Source organism: Eutrema salsugineum, unplaced genomic scaffold (assembly GCF_000478725.1).
Source record: "Eutrema salsugineum unplaced genomic scaffold, Eutsalg1_0 scaffold_3, whole genome shotgun sequence".
Classification (NCBI taxonomy): domain Eukaryota; kingdom Viridiplantae; phylum Streptophyta; class Magnoliopsida; order Brassicales; family Brassicaceae; genus Eutrema; species Eutrema salsugineum.
The window spans coordinates 9,438,716-9,453,148 of record NW_006256756.1 but is presented as its reverse complement, the minus strand read 5'-3'; the positions used below and the strand labels follow the sequence as shown (position 1 = coordinate 9,453,148).

The following is a 14,433-nucleotide window of genomic DNA, read 5'->3' as shown; positions in this document are numbered from 1 at the left end:
CCAATTTAGAATATTCCTTTTTTCTCGTTTTTATTTCATTTTCGTTAAGTTTAGTTATTAGGCCATTTAATTCCCGTAGTTTCTTTTTTAGATTTCGTTTTTACATTTTAAACAAACTACCAAAACCCCAACAAAACCGTTTGGTTCTAGACTTCCTTACTTTATATTTCTTTCAAAGGCTTTTGCAGGAAAAGATCCTCCTTCCCTGTGGATTCGATCCCTAAGTACTACAATCGATCAGCTGTGCACTTGCGGCTATTGATTTCATTAAGGGTAAAACTTGACAACCCTCGACACACCGACACACCACATCAAGTTTTTGGCGCCGTTGCCGGGGACTTTGATTTGTTTCGTTGCGAATCCCAGCTTAAATCCATTAGAAAACTTGTTTATTTTTACTTTTTCTTTTGAATTTTTCAGGTTTCTCTGCGATGAGAGACCGGGAACATGTTCCCGGGACTCTTGGTGATCCACCAAATCGTGTGGATGGTGATCCAAGCGACGATGACCTGACTGCTGATGAGTTTGAAGAACCGATTTATGATGACAATGAGTTAATCGGATCAGTCAAACACAAAGATGATGATGAACTGATTGAAAGTTTCGATTCACTCGAGAAATTCATGGGAGATCGAAGAGCTATTCAACCAGCCTTACCAGAGGATGGCAAAACCGAAATTAAGGTACCCCATATCCATTTAGTTCACCAAAATCAATTCTCTGGTTATTCATTCGAAAACCCGATAGACCATATCGAGACGTTCGAAGAATTATGTGCAACCATTACAGCAAATGGGGATTACCACAAGTGTAGTCTTTTCCCATTCCCTCTTAGAGATAATGCCAGAAAATGGCTAAAATCTTTGCTACATGCTTCACTAAAAACATGGGTGATATATTCATAAATTGCATCATTTAATGTACATATTCTAGTCCAAATTATGTCTCATTTGCATACATTTTAGGTCTTTAGGCATTGTTTTAGGACTTAGGAGATTGCATTAGGTCCAAGAGAGTTTTGCATGGTTTGGAGTGTTAAACAGGTGCTTTTGGAGCTTATTTGGAGTGGAGGATGTGATTCAGATGAAGAAATGGAGTTGAAATGATAAAAAATGGTGAAAAGGAGCAATTTTGGGTTTCTAGGCAAAATGATGTACTGATGGCCGAAGATTCTCGGCCAAAATCCTTCCCGCGGGTAGCTTTCTCGGCCAAAAACACGTACTGCGGTCAAGTCTCTCGGCCAAAAATCCCGGGTGCAGATACATTTTCGAAATCGCGTCACCGGAAGATCTTGCCGGCCGATTCAGCTTACAGGGTCTTCAGAAAAGTTGGAGATAATTGAGTCAAGAACCCAGGACAGGTTGAATCAGGGCATTTGGAGCACTGATCTGAAAGATACGGTCACCAGAAGACAGACCTCTCTCGCATCCATTCCGGAGCAATCCGATACTCCTGAATGACCGCCTGTCCGGGGAACCTTCCGGTCCGATTCAGCTGTCGGGTGCTTCATCAAACTTGGAGAGGATTGGAGCACGGTTCCAGAGAAAGTAGAATCATGGAATTCGGACGTGTGAGCAGAAAGTTAAGCTCGTCGGAAGAAACTCCTGTCTTGCTGCCGTTTTGGACGAACCCGATAAGCTCCGAAGAATGCGAAGGACGGTGCACTTCCAGGCCGATTCGGTTTCCGCGGCCTTCATGAGAATCAGAGATATTTGAGTCCTCTTTCCAGAACGTCCAGGATCATTCAATTCGTAGCTATGATCAGGAAGATACGGTCTCCAGAATGGACACATGTCTAGACGCCTCTCTCTGATCGTGTAAATGCACTGCGAAGATGAGCTCTCCAGGAAGCCTTCCACTTCCCAAGCACAGAAGCTTCCTTCACCAAAGTTGAATGTATATAAGTCCTCTGTCATTTGAAACCGGAAGCACACAATTCGGACATGTATCTTAGAAGTTACACTCTCCGGAATGCGAAGTGGTCCAGACAGCCCTGAATGATGCGAGCTAAGTGAAACATGACACGGTTTGAATGCCACGGTCTGGGACTTGACCGTGGCAACTTTTACACACCTTCAGCGATTGACACGATCTTTATGCCACGGTCTACACTTGACCGTGGCAAACAAACACTTGGCTGGGAGGAACTTTACAAGCATTCGGGTGTTGACACGGTATGAATGCCACGGTCTAGGACTTGACCATGGCAACTTTTATACACCTTCGGCTTTTGACACGACCACTTGCCACGGGGCTTGAACAAGAGCTACTAGACCGTAGCAATCCAAGAAATTCATCACCCAAACCCAGAAAAGAAGAGACACAGCCACTAGACATGGTGTAAATCAAGCCATGGCAACCTTGATCATGAAGAATCTGTCCAAGAACTTTGACACTATCAGTTTGCCACGGTCAGTTTGCCACGGTCTGTCCAAGCATCATATGACCGTGGCAAACCACACCACTATCCATCAAAGCCGGGTCAGGACCCAGTTTGTCCTGGGCTGACCCGGTCCGCAAGAGACACTATATATGCCTTTTAGGGTTTTTTCCAAGACTTAAGCTTTGTTTTCTCTTGTTTCTCTTTCCTTTTTAGTGTAAAAACGAGTTTGATTAAGAGATATCTAAGGGATTTGATCATTCCAAAGCTGTTTCTCATCATCTCATCATCTCATCTTTGCCTCTAATCATGATTAACATCACCTCTTGCAAAGGAAATGGTGTGTTCTTCATGATTAGTGAGTAGTCATCTTTTAAGCTTCTAGGTGTGTAGATTAGGGTGCTTTGATGCTTGATTTATGATGTTTAGGTTCTAGATTCTCATTTCATTTCCTTAGTTAGCTGCTCTTAATGCTAGATCTCTCATTATAAGCTTGATCTAGAGCCTAGGCAAATCTCCACCCACAAGGTGTTTGATGAAATGCCTGAATGAGCTAACTTAAGGGTTTATGCCTTTTTCATCATGGGAATGATTTGTTAAATGCATGAATGACATATTAGAACTGTTTCTTAATGCTCATTAGTTCATATTTCACAAATGATGATTTGGTTTGAAAGTGGATTAGTGTAGAGATTAATGCCTTCATGAGAGGATTAGTCTATATTAGAGTTCTAAGTTGAAATGTTTGAGATCATGTGATTGCTTGCTATGTCTTTCAGTGTAAGATTCAGTCTTTCTTAGCTCTTATTTTGATGCACAAAGAGGCTGTTTGGTCATGTTAGACTTGGAACCTTATGCTTGTTAATTGCTTATTCACTAATGAGAATTAGTCTTGATTAAGTAATTTGCAAAGAGATTTCTGTCATGAGAATGAATTAATCTGCTTTGGAAGTCTAGACTAAAGAATTGCAAGTGTTGCATTGTTTTCTTAGCATCATGAGTTAAGCATTGAAATCACCCTGATCAATGATCACATCTAGAGGTTTAGCTTTCTCTTTATTTGAATCTGAGTGTTTGTTTAGTTTCTCTTGCTTGTTTAATTCTTAATTACAGCTTGTTCTTGTTTGCTTTATGTTTTTAGATCACCTTGTTACCAACTCATCTGTTTAGTTAGACTTGGATTAAGAATTGATCCTCATAGTCTTAGTGTCTAGAATCTCTCCATTTGGATTGATACCTCAAGTGCTACAATGACATGAGTAGTTGAGGAATTGATCAAGGATTGAAAATTCCTACTATCAATTTGGCGCCGTTGCCAATTGGAGATTCATTCTAGCATTAGGACTTTGGATCTTCTTGAGATCAAGTCATTTTCTTTTGTTTTACTGATTACCTTTCAAGTGTTGTCTTTGTTTTCAGGTGTATGAACACCAGAAGTGAAGAAAGAAGACAACGAGAAAGAGCTGAGCACATTGAGAGGTTGGGTATGGATCAAGGGCAACAGGCTCATGGTGGTAATGGAAACCACCAGAATCAGCAAGACCCACCACCTCCACGTCCAAGACAAGTTGTGGGAGCTGGTGATGAGGCCAATGCTCAGGGTCAAAGACATGGGATTCAAGATCCAACACCTGAAAACGATTTTGAGATCAAGTCTGGCTTGATCATGGTGCAATCAAACAGGTTCCATGGCTTGGCAGTAGAAGACCCACTAGATCACATTGACAACTTTGATAGAGTTTGTGATCTAACTAAGATGAATGGAGTGAGTGAGGACAGTTTCAAGTTGAGGCTGTTCCCTTTTTCTCTAGGAGACAAAGCTCATCAGTTGGAAAAGTCTCTACCTCAAGGATCAGTCACAACATGGGAGCAATGCAAAAGAGCATTTCTAACCAAGTTCTTCTCTTCATCAAGAACAGCAAGGTTAAGAAATGAAATCTCAAGTTTCATTCAGAAGAACCATGAATCATTTTGTGAGGCTTGGGAAAGATATAGAGGGTATACCATGCAATGCCCTCACCATGGATTCTCAGATTGTCAGCTGCTAAGTACCTTCTACAGAGGTGCTTTACCAAAGGTCAGACTCCTCTTGGACACAGCTTCAAATGGTAATTTCATGACCAAGGAAGTCAATGATGCCATGACCCTGGTGGAAAATGTAGCTCAAAGTGATGAGCTTTATGGATCAGACTTTGAAAGGAATTCAAGAGGAGCTGTGAGTGCTGAAGAGGAAAGGAAAAGGAAAGACATCAAGTCTCTCAATGAGAAGCTAGACACACTTCTCTTAGCTTCTCATCAGTCAGCCAACATTGTTAGAGATGTGAATCATGTGTTTCAAGACACATTTCAAAGGGAAGACATCACAACTGAGGTGAACTTTGTAGGTGGCCAACAAGATTACCAAAAGGGCTTTACCTGCTACAAGAATCCCCCAAACCAGAACTTCTATCCTCAAAACACTCAACAACAAGGTTTTTTCTCTCCCCAACAACAAAGTCTCCAACAGAACTCAGAGAATAATGATCAAGAAGTGCAGAACCTGCTCCAGAAAATCCTCAAAGGTCAAGCAAGTGGTGCCATAGACTTCAACAAGAAAATGGCAGAGATTAACAACAAGGTGGATTGCACTTATTCTGATCTTCTAACTCAACTTTCAACCTTGGCTTCCAAAGTCAAGACTCTAGAGAACAACAAGGGCCACTGCAGTTCTCAAGCTCAAAGATCTTTACCAGGGACATCAATTGCACATCAAACAGAATACTGCAATGCAATCCTCTCAAATGATGAGAATCATGCTGGTGTCCAGGAAATTGAGGACCTTCTCCATGGCAATGTCTCAAGTGAAAAATGCCTGACAAAAGATGATGAGGACGCCATCATAGATGAGTTTGAGTTCCTGTTCAGTGATCTCAATGAGGACATTGAGAAAGAAGGTGGGGAGGCAGCTTCTTTTGATATGAGAAAGAATGATTCTGAGATTACTGAAAGAAAGGATCAGAGAATGGTTCAAGGAAGGACATCTGATGGAGTCTCTAGCGCTGGTTCAACAAGGGTGAAACCCAAATCAATTCCCAAGCTAGGTAATCCAGGAAAGTTCTCCATCTCATGCTCTCTTGGAAGTTTGAAAGTGGACAATGCTTTATGTGATTCTGGATCAAGCATCAGTGTAATGTCTTTAGACATGGTGGAGAGACTAGGGATCAAGAGTCTTAAGCATCACCCCATGTCAATTACCTTTGGAGATTCATCCTCAAAGAAGCCATATGGAATCCTTGAAGACTACCCATTAAAGATTGGTGAATGCACAGTTCCAACTGATTTTGTAGTCATGAAGATGAAAAAGACCAAAGAGCTACCTCTTCTGCTTGGAACACCATTTATGAACACCACAGGAGCAAGGATGGACTTTGATACTCAAAGAGTGGTGCTTACTAAGGTAGATGATGAAGTATCTTATCCCCTTAAACCTCCTCTTGCTGGGTTTTGTGGGGTTATATCTGATGATTCTTATGAGTTGAAACACTATGAGATGAAGTATGTGGGGAGTATTGGAACTATAGAAGAAGCTCAACCCCTTGCATCTGTTGAGAAGAAGAAAGAATCCTTAGTAAGACCTGATCTTGAGTTTGAAGGAGATTTCTTTAGTGATGATGAAGCTTGCTTGGAATATTTTTCTCCCACACCAAGTGAGAAGGAAGTCAGCCGCAACAAAAGCAATGGTTCAGGGTCTCAAGGCAAGAACCCAACAAGCACCAAATCATTCACTCTTGGGTCCTCTTCTCAGGTGATAAAGCTCACTCCATGGAAGTTTGATGGTGGAGCTGTGGAATACAAGGTTAAAGGCATTGGAGGATCAAAACCTTTTGCAAAAGTCAGGGCAATCCTCACACAAGAGCTCATAGACAAAGGATCTGATGGTGTCCAAGAGCTGATGAACAAGGACCTAATGCTTGAATTCATGGACAAGACAAGGAGCATCAAAGCTCCTCCTCTCACTCACTAAGAAAAGAGTATGAAAAGTCAAACTTAGTGACTTAAAACAAAGTGCTCTTGGGAGACACCCCAAGCTTATCCTTTGTAAATATTCTTTTTAATGCTTTCTCTTGGTGTTTTTAGGATGTTTTGATGTGTCTTGTGGAGTGTGTTCAGGTTACAGATGACCTGGTGTTCTTTAGCCTCCTGAGATTCACAATTCCACTACTCCTTTCCATCACAAACAAATCTGGTAACACTCCAAACTCCTTGTACATATGCATCTAGTTCTTTATTTCTCATTTTGCATCTTTCTTGCTTTTGCCTTTCACTCCTCTCTTATGCTTTTATAACACAAGGGACTGTGTTATTTAAGTGTGGGGGAGGGGTTTTGTGTTTACTAATCATGTTTTCTCTTGTTCTTATTTTGATTTGCATCTTGAGTCTGCATATAAAAACCAAAAAAAAAAGTTTCACAAAAAATGATCATGTGGTTGCATTCACATTTTTTATGATTGAGTCTAGTTTGCATCATATAGGTTGCATCTTGCTGGGAGTAATGATAGTTTTTCCTTGAGAGTACATGACTTTGAAAATTTGGACCAAATATGCTTGTGAAATGATTTATGTGCTTGCAAGGCTTGAAATGATTTGAATCTGAGAAGCAAGTTTGAATTGAACTCAACTCTAATAAGTGAAAACCCTGAACTTGACTTGAAATTATCATTTAATGCATTGTTTGAATAAGCTTGTGGATACCAATATACATATTTGAGCTAGAATCCTGTTTTTACCATCCTCTTCCTTAGCTCAAATAGCTGAATCTGCATAATAGATCAGTTTTCCTCACCCTGAACCCATCCTTCCTTCAAGCCAAATGTTTGTGTGTGATTGAAAGGCCACCTTGGATCAAACTTAGCAGAAAGTGTTAGGTTTAGAGCGACAAGGGCAAGTCTCATTGAGTGTTAAGTTCCATCATCAAGGAGCTGAGAGATTTGGCAAGAACTAAGTGTGGGGGGATACTTGTTGGTGAGTGGAAAAAGGAGAGTGGTGAGAACTAGGGGATAGAAAAAAAAAGAAAAGAAATCAGTCTTGGAGTTTTGAGTCAAAGAAAGGGAGCTCTAGTGTTTTGAAAAGAAAGAGTCTAGCCTCTAAGTGAAAGGAAAAGAAAAGAAGCCAAAGAGCTCAAATGTTTTAAAAAGAAAGAAAAAGAGGCTAGAAGTTACAAAAGAAAGTGAAAAAGAGCTATGTAAAGTTTGAACTCCAAGAATTGAGTGTGAAAATGAAAAGTGAGTCCCCTAGTGAGAGGAAAATGAGTGTGGAAAGTGAGGTTCTTGAGAGGTTGAGCAAGTGAGAAAGCTTTGAGTAGAGTGTGGGGTGGGATGAGTCCTTGCCCTTGTATGCATAGGTTGCTTTTTACCTTTAGCATTCTGCCAAAGTTTGATCATTCATAGAGAGATCCCCTTGCTGCATTGAACCCACTTAGGCGCTGATGAGACCATTTTAGTCTCATTACCTCACCCTAGCCAAACTTTGCTTGTTTGAACACTGCATCATTTGATCCACTTGGTAAAGAGCTTAATGAATGTCAAAGAGTTGAGGAATAGGAGAACTTATGGAGATTACTGTTGAGTTGATACATCAGAGTATGGTCTTGCATTGCATATTGAGCATGAACTTGAATTCTCTTAGTGGTCACTTTTCTCTTTCAAAGGAAAAATGAGCTCCCAATGCATTCAACCTTTTCCTCTCATTTGTTCCTTTTTTGCTTGAGGACAAACAAAGGATAAGTGTGGGGGAGTTGATATATTCATAAATTGCATCATTTAATGTACATATTCTAGTCCAAATTATGTCTCATTTGCATACATTTTAGGTCTTTAGGCATTGTTTTAGGACTTAGGAGATCGCATTAGGTCCAAGAGAGTGTTGCATGGTTTGGAGTGTTAAACAGGTGCTTTTGGAGCTTATTTGGAGTGGAGGATGTGATTCAGATGAAGAAATGGAGTTGAAATGATCAAAAATGGTGAAAAGGAGCAATTTTGGGTTTCTAGGCAAAATGATGTACTGATGGCCGGCCAAAATCCTTCCCGCGGGTAGCTTTCTCGGCCAAAAACATGTACCGCGGTCAAGTCTCTCGGCCAAAAATCCCGGGTGCAGATACATTCCCGAAATCGCGTCACCAGAAGATCTTACCGGCCGATTCAGCTTACAGGGTCTTCAGAAAAGTTGGAGATAATTGAGTCAAGAACCCAGGACAGGTTGAATCAGGGCATTTGGAGCACTGATCTGAAAGATTCGGTCACCAGAAGACAGACCTCTCTCGCATCCATTCCGGAGCAATCCGATACTCCTGAATGACCGCCTGTCCGGGGAACCTTCCGGTCCGATTCAGCTGTCGGGTGCTTCATCAAACTTGGAGAGGATTGGAGCACGGTTCCAGAGAAAGTAGAATCATGGAATTCGGACGTGTGAGCAGAAAGTTAAGCTCGTCGGAAGAAACTCCTGTCTTGCTGCCGTTTTGGACGAACCCGATAAGCTCCGAAGAATGCGAAGGACGGTGCACTTCCAGGCCGATTCGGTTTCCGCGGCCTTCATGAGAATCAGAGATATTTGAGTCCTCTTTCCAGAACGTCCAGGATCATTCAATTCGTAGCTATGATCAGGAAGATACGGTCTCCAGAATGGACACATGTCTAGACGCCTCTCTCTGATCGTGTAAATGCACTGCGAAGATGAGCTCTCCAGGAAGCCTTCCACTTCCCAAGCACAGAAGCTTCCTTCACCAAAGTTGAATGTATATAAGTCCTCTGTCATTTGAAACCGGAAGCACACAATTCGGACATGTATCTTAGAAGTTACACTCTCCGGAATGCGAAGTGGTCCAGACAGCCCTGAATGATGCGAGCTAAGTGAAACATGACACGGTTTGAATACCACGGTCTGGGACTTGACCGTGGCAACTTTTACACACCTTCGGCGATTGACACGATCTTCATGCCACGGTCTACACTTGACCGTGGCAAACAAACACTTGGCTGGGAGGAACTTTACAAGCATTCGGGTGTTGACACGGTATGAATGCCACGGTCTAGGACTTGACCATGGCAACTTTTATACACCTTCGGCTTTTGACACGAATACTTGCCACGGGGCTTGAACAAGAGCTACTAGACCGTAGCAATCCAAGAAATTCATCACCCAAACCCAGAAAAGAAGAGACACAGCCACTAGACATGGTGTAAATCAAGCCATGGCAACCTTGATCATGAAGAATCTGTCCAAGAACTTTGACACTATCAGTTTTCCACGGTCAGTTTGCCACGGTCTGTCCAAGCATCATATGACCGTGGCAAACCACACCACTATCCATCAAAGCTGGGTCAGGACCCAGTTTGTCCTGGGCTGACCCGGTCCGCAAGAGACACTATATATGCTTTTTAGGGTTTTTTCCAAGACTTAAGCTTTGTTTTCTCTTGTTTCTCTTTCCTTTTTAGTGTAAAAACGAGTTTGATTAAGAGATATCTAAGGGATTTGATCATTCCAAAGCTGTTTCTCATCATCTCATCATCTCATCTTTGCCTCTAATCATGATTAACATCACCTCTTGCAAAGGAAATGGTGTGTTCTTCATGATTAGTGAGTAGTCATCTTTTAAGCTTCTAGGTGTGTAGATTAGGGTGCTTTGATGCTTGATTTATGATGTTTAGGTTCTAGATTCTCATTTCATTTCCTTAGTTAGCTGCTCTTAATGCTAGATCTCCCATTATAAGCTTGATCTAGAGCTTAGGCAAATCTCCACCCACAAGGTGTTTGATGAAATGCCTGAATGAGCTAACTTAAGGGTTTATGCCTTTTTCATCATGGGAATGATTTGTTAAATGCATGAATGACATATTAGAACTGTTTATTAATGCTCATTAGTTCATATTTCACAAATGATTATTTGGTTTGAAAGTGGATTAGTGTAGAGATTAATGCCTTCATGAGAGGATTAGTCTATATTAGAGTTCTAAGTTGAAATGTTTGAGATCATGTGATTGCTTGCTATGTCTTTCAGTGTAAGATTCAGTCTTTCTTAGCTCTTATTTTGATGCACAAAGAGGCTGTTTGGTCATGTTAGACTTGGAACCTTATGCTTGTTAATTGCTTATTCACTAATGAGAATTAGTCTTGATTAAGTAATTTGCAAAGAGATTTCTGTCATGAGAATTAATTAATCTGCTTTGGAAGTCTAGACTAAAGAATTGCAAGTGTTGCATTGTTTTCTTAGCATCATGAGTTAAGCATTGAAAGCACCCTGATCAATGATCACATCTAGAGGTTTAGCTTTCTCTTTATTTGAATTTGAGTGTTTGTTTAGTTTCTCTTGCTTGTTTAATTCTTAATTACTGCTTGTTCTTGTTTGCTTTATGTTTTTAGATCACCTTATTACCAACTCATCTGTTTAGTTAGACTTGGATTAAGAATTGATCCTCATAGTCTTAGTGTCTAGAATCTCTTCATTTGGATTGATACCTCAAGTGCTACAATGATATGAGAAGTTGAGGAATTGATCAAGGATTAAAAATTCCTACTATCAATGGGCAGCGTGTAGAACTGCTTTCCTAAATCGTTTTTACACTAGAAATCGTTCAAATCTCTTAAGGAAAAAGATAAGAACTTATAAACAAAAAGAAGATGAAGATCTTTTAGAAACTTGGGAAAGATTTAGGGAATACCAAAGAGATTGTCCACACCATGGATATACCGAGGAATACCTGTTGGGTATCTTCTATCGCGGTATAACTCCAGAGTTACGACACTCTTTTGACATAGCAAGTAATGGAGATTTCACAAATAGATCTGTAGAAGATGCTAACGTTTTCATTAAAAATTTAGGAAACAACATCCGAAATCAAGTAACATTTGGTAATTCTGCACTTCCTGAAAAGAAAGAAGAAATTTCGGAAGTTATAAAGTGTCTCCGTCACATAATGAGTCATCTTGGATTGCAACAACCAAATAGGGTACACAATACATGTAACTTTGATGGTTGGGACAACCCAATGGATTCTTATGATCAAGGGATAGTTAACACTGCAGAAGTAGATCAAATTCAAGATTTTCCATTCGTTTCTGATCACCGCGGGTCCATTCATCCGGACCGCGGCCAAGCAAGGTTTCACCGCGGTCGTGGCTGTTCTGACCGCGGCCAAGACATGTTTCACCGCGGTCGCGAGCCTTCTGACCGCGGGAAACCATCTTCCGAGCTTAACTGGAAACCACCTTCCGAACCAATCTTGGCTATTCAATCTAATCATGTTCCCTATCCTAGTTTTCCCTCTTCTGAAGCTGAAAACCTAAACAAAAAGAATTTAGAGCTTGAAAAATCTAGGTCTCAAGAGATTAGTAATCTTAGATCTGAACTAAAAGAGATGCAGAAGGATTTTGATGAAAAAATTTCCACCCTCCTTAGCATAATGATCAAAACTAATTCTAACAACTTAGAAAATTCTGAAGAGGAGCTAAGTGAAAATTCTTTCGAAAACTCAAGTGAAGCAGATCCCTCCGATGATGTAAAAGCTATCACACTTAGGAGTGGATTAGCTTACAAAGAGCCTGAATTTCCTAAAGATCCTGAAGATGAGGAAAAGGGTAAGGAAAAGGAGAAAGAAAAAGAAAGAATCACGAATGAAGATGTTGAAAAAGAAGTGGTAGGAGAGAAGGATGGAGGAGAAGTAAGAGAAGATTCATCCCGGGAAATCCTCGGAGAAGACCCAATTCCACCTCCACCAACTCGTGTCTATAAAACTAAACCTCCATATCCTAGAACCTTAAGAGCCCCTAAGAAAGAGAAAGAAAAAGCTAAGCTGAAAGAGTTAATCGATCAATTAAATGTGAGATTACCTTTCGTAGAAGCTTGTGCTATGATTCCCGCTTTAAGAAAATACATGAAGGGTATTCTAACAAATTCTTTAACTCTTGAAGAAGGCGTTATGATGATAACCCATGAATGTAGTTCTATCCTGCAAAGCCGAATCCCTGAAAAGACAAACGATCCTGGAAGCTTTGTACTTTCATGCACCATCAACGATGTAGCTTTTGAGCGTGCTCTCTGTGATTTAGGATCTAGCATAAACATGATGCCTCTTTCAGTAGCAAAACGTTTAGAACATCACACTTTCAAGCCTACTAAAATCTATTTAATACTAGCTGATCGTTCTGTTAGACAACCCGTCGGTATCCTAATAGATGTTCCAGTAGAAATCGAAAAATGTTCCATACCCACCGATTTCGTAGTTCTAGAACTAGAAAAAGAACCTAAGGATCCCCTTATTCTTGGAAGACCATTCTTATCTACAGCCGGAGCCATAATCAATGTTCCTGAAGGAAAAATCGACCTTCATCTAGCCGGCCTAGTTATGCAGTTTGACATGAACAAAGTTTTCGATAAACCGACTTTGGATGGCAAAATTTGTTGGGTTGATGAGTTAGACGGAATTATTGAGGAAGTCTATGAAGATCTGCTTCTAGACGACCCTTTAAGTGTCACGCTTTCACCCGCAAAAGATGAACGCAATTTCCTTGAAGAAATTTCAAGTGAATGCGCGCGTATGCTTGATAAATCCGAAACTTATAGGAAACCTCTACACTATCTAGATCTTAAGGATCAAACAAACATTCCTACACCTCCTAAAGACACTTCTGCAGAAATTAACGATCCTTGGAGCGAGCTTAAAGCCCTTAAAGTCGAGCTTAAACCTCTTCCCGTCGGACTTAAGTACGCCTTCCTTGGACCAAATTCTACTTATCCTGTCAAAATTAACTCTGATTTGACGGAAGAAGAAAGCATAGAAAAGCCTTAGGATATTCACTTGATGACATACCTGGAATTTCTCCAGATCTCTGTATGCACAAGATTAATCTAGAGGATAATGCTAAAAACTCAATCGAAAGTCAAAGGAGACTGAACCCTAATCTCATGGATGTTGTCAAGAAGGAGATTATGAAGCTTTTAGAAGCTGGAATAATCTTTCCTATCTCAGATAGCACTTGGGTTAGCCCAGTTCATGTTGTTCCAAAGAAAGGAGGAGTCACTGTCATTAAAAATGATAAATATGAAATGATCGCTACCAGAACAGTAACTGGACATCGTATGTGTATCGATTACCGGAAACTGAACGCAGCAACTAGGAAATATCATTTTCCACTTCCCTTCATAGATCAAATGCTAGAAAGATTAGCTAATCACCCCTACTATTGCTTCCTTGATGGATACTCCGGATTCTTCCAAATTCCTATTTGCCCGAAGGATCAAGAAAAAACAACATTCACTTGTCCATATGGCACGTTTGCTTACCGACGTATGCCTTTTGGATTGTGTAATGCACCTGCTACCTTCCAGCGGTGCATGGTGTCGATCTTCACAGACTTTATTGAAGATTTCATGGAAGTATTCATGGATGATTTCTCTGTCTATGGATCTTCTTTTGAAAAATGCTTAGGCAATCTTGGTAAAGTTCTCCAAAGATGTGAAGATAAGCATTTAGTATTAAATTGGGAAAAATGTCACTTCATGGTACGAGACAGAATCGTGCTTGGGCATAGAATTTTGAGAAAAGGAATTGAAGTTGACAAAGCTAAAATCGAAGTCATGACCACCCTACAACCACCCACAAACGTAAAAGGAATTTGTAGTTTCTTAGGACATGCAGGATTCTATAGGCGATTCATAAAAGATTTTTCTCAAATAGCTAGACGTCTTACGCGTTTGCTTTGTAAGGAAACGAACTTCGAGTTCGATGATGAGTGCTTAGCCGCGTTTCATAAGATCAAACAAGCCCTTGTCTCTGCTCCATTCGTGCAAGCACCTGATTGGGAACTTCCATTCGAAATCATGTGCGATGCAAGTGACTATGCAGTCGGAGCAGTGCTTGGCCAACGAAAAGATAAGAAACTGCACGTAATCTACTACGCAAGCAGAACTCTAGACGAAGCTCAATGCAATTATGCTACAACAGAGAAAGAACTCTTAGCTGTCGTATTTGCATTTGAGAAATTCCGTTCCTATCTCGTAGGATCTAAAGTTATAGTTCATA

General features: G+C 40.6%; 2 non-coding genes across 2 annotated transcripts; both read right to left on the bottom strand.

Moving 5' to 3' along the window:
- Positions 1-4,301: 4,301 nt before the first annotated feature.
- LOC112085653 lies at positions 4,302-4,408 on the bottom strand. The gene has a single exon (XR_002898953.1). It is a non-coding gene; the product is annotated as a small nucleolar RNA R71 (small nucleolar RNA).
- Positions 4,409-10,991: 6,583 nt separating this feature from the next.
- Positions 10,992-11,099, bottom strand: LOC112085872. The gene has a single exon (XR_002899157.1). It is a non-coding gene; the product is annotated as a small nucleolar RNA R71 (small nucleolar RNA).
- Positions 11,100-14,433: the final 3,334 nt, after the last annotated feature.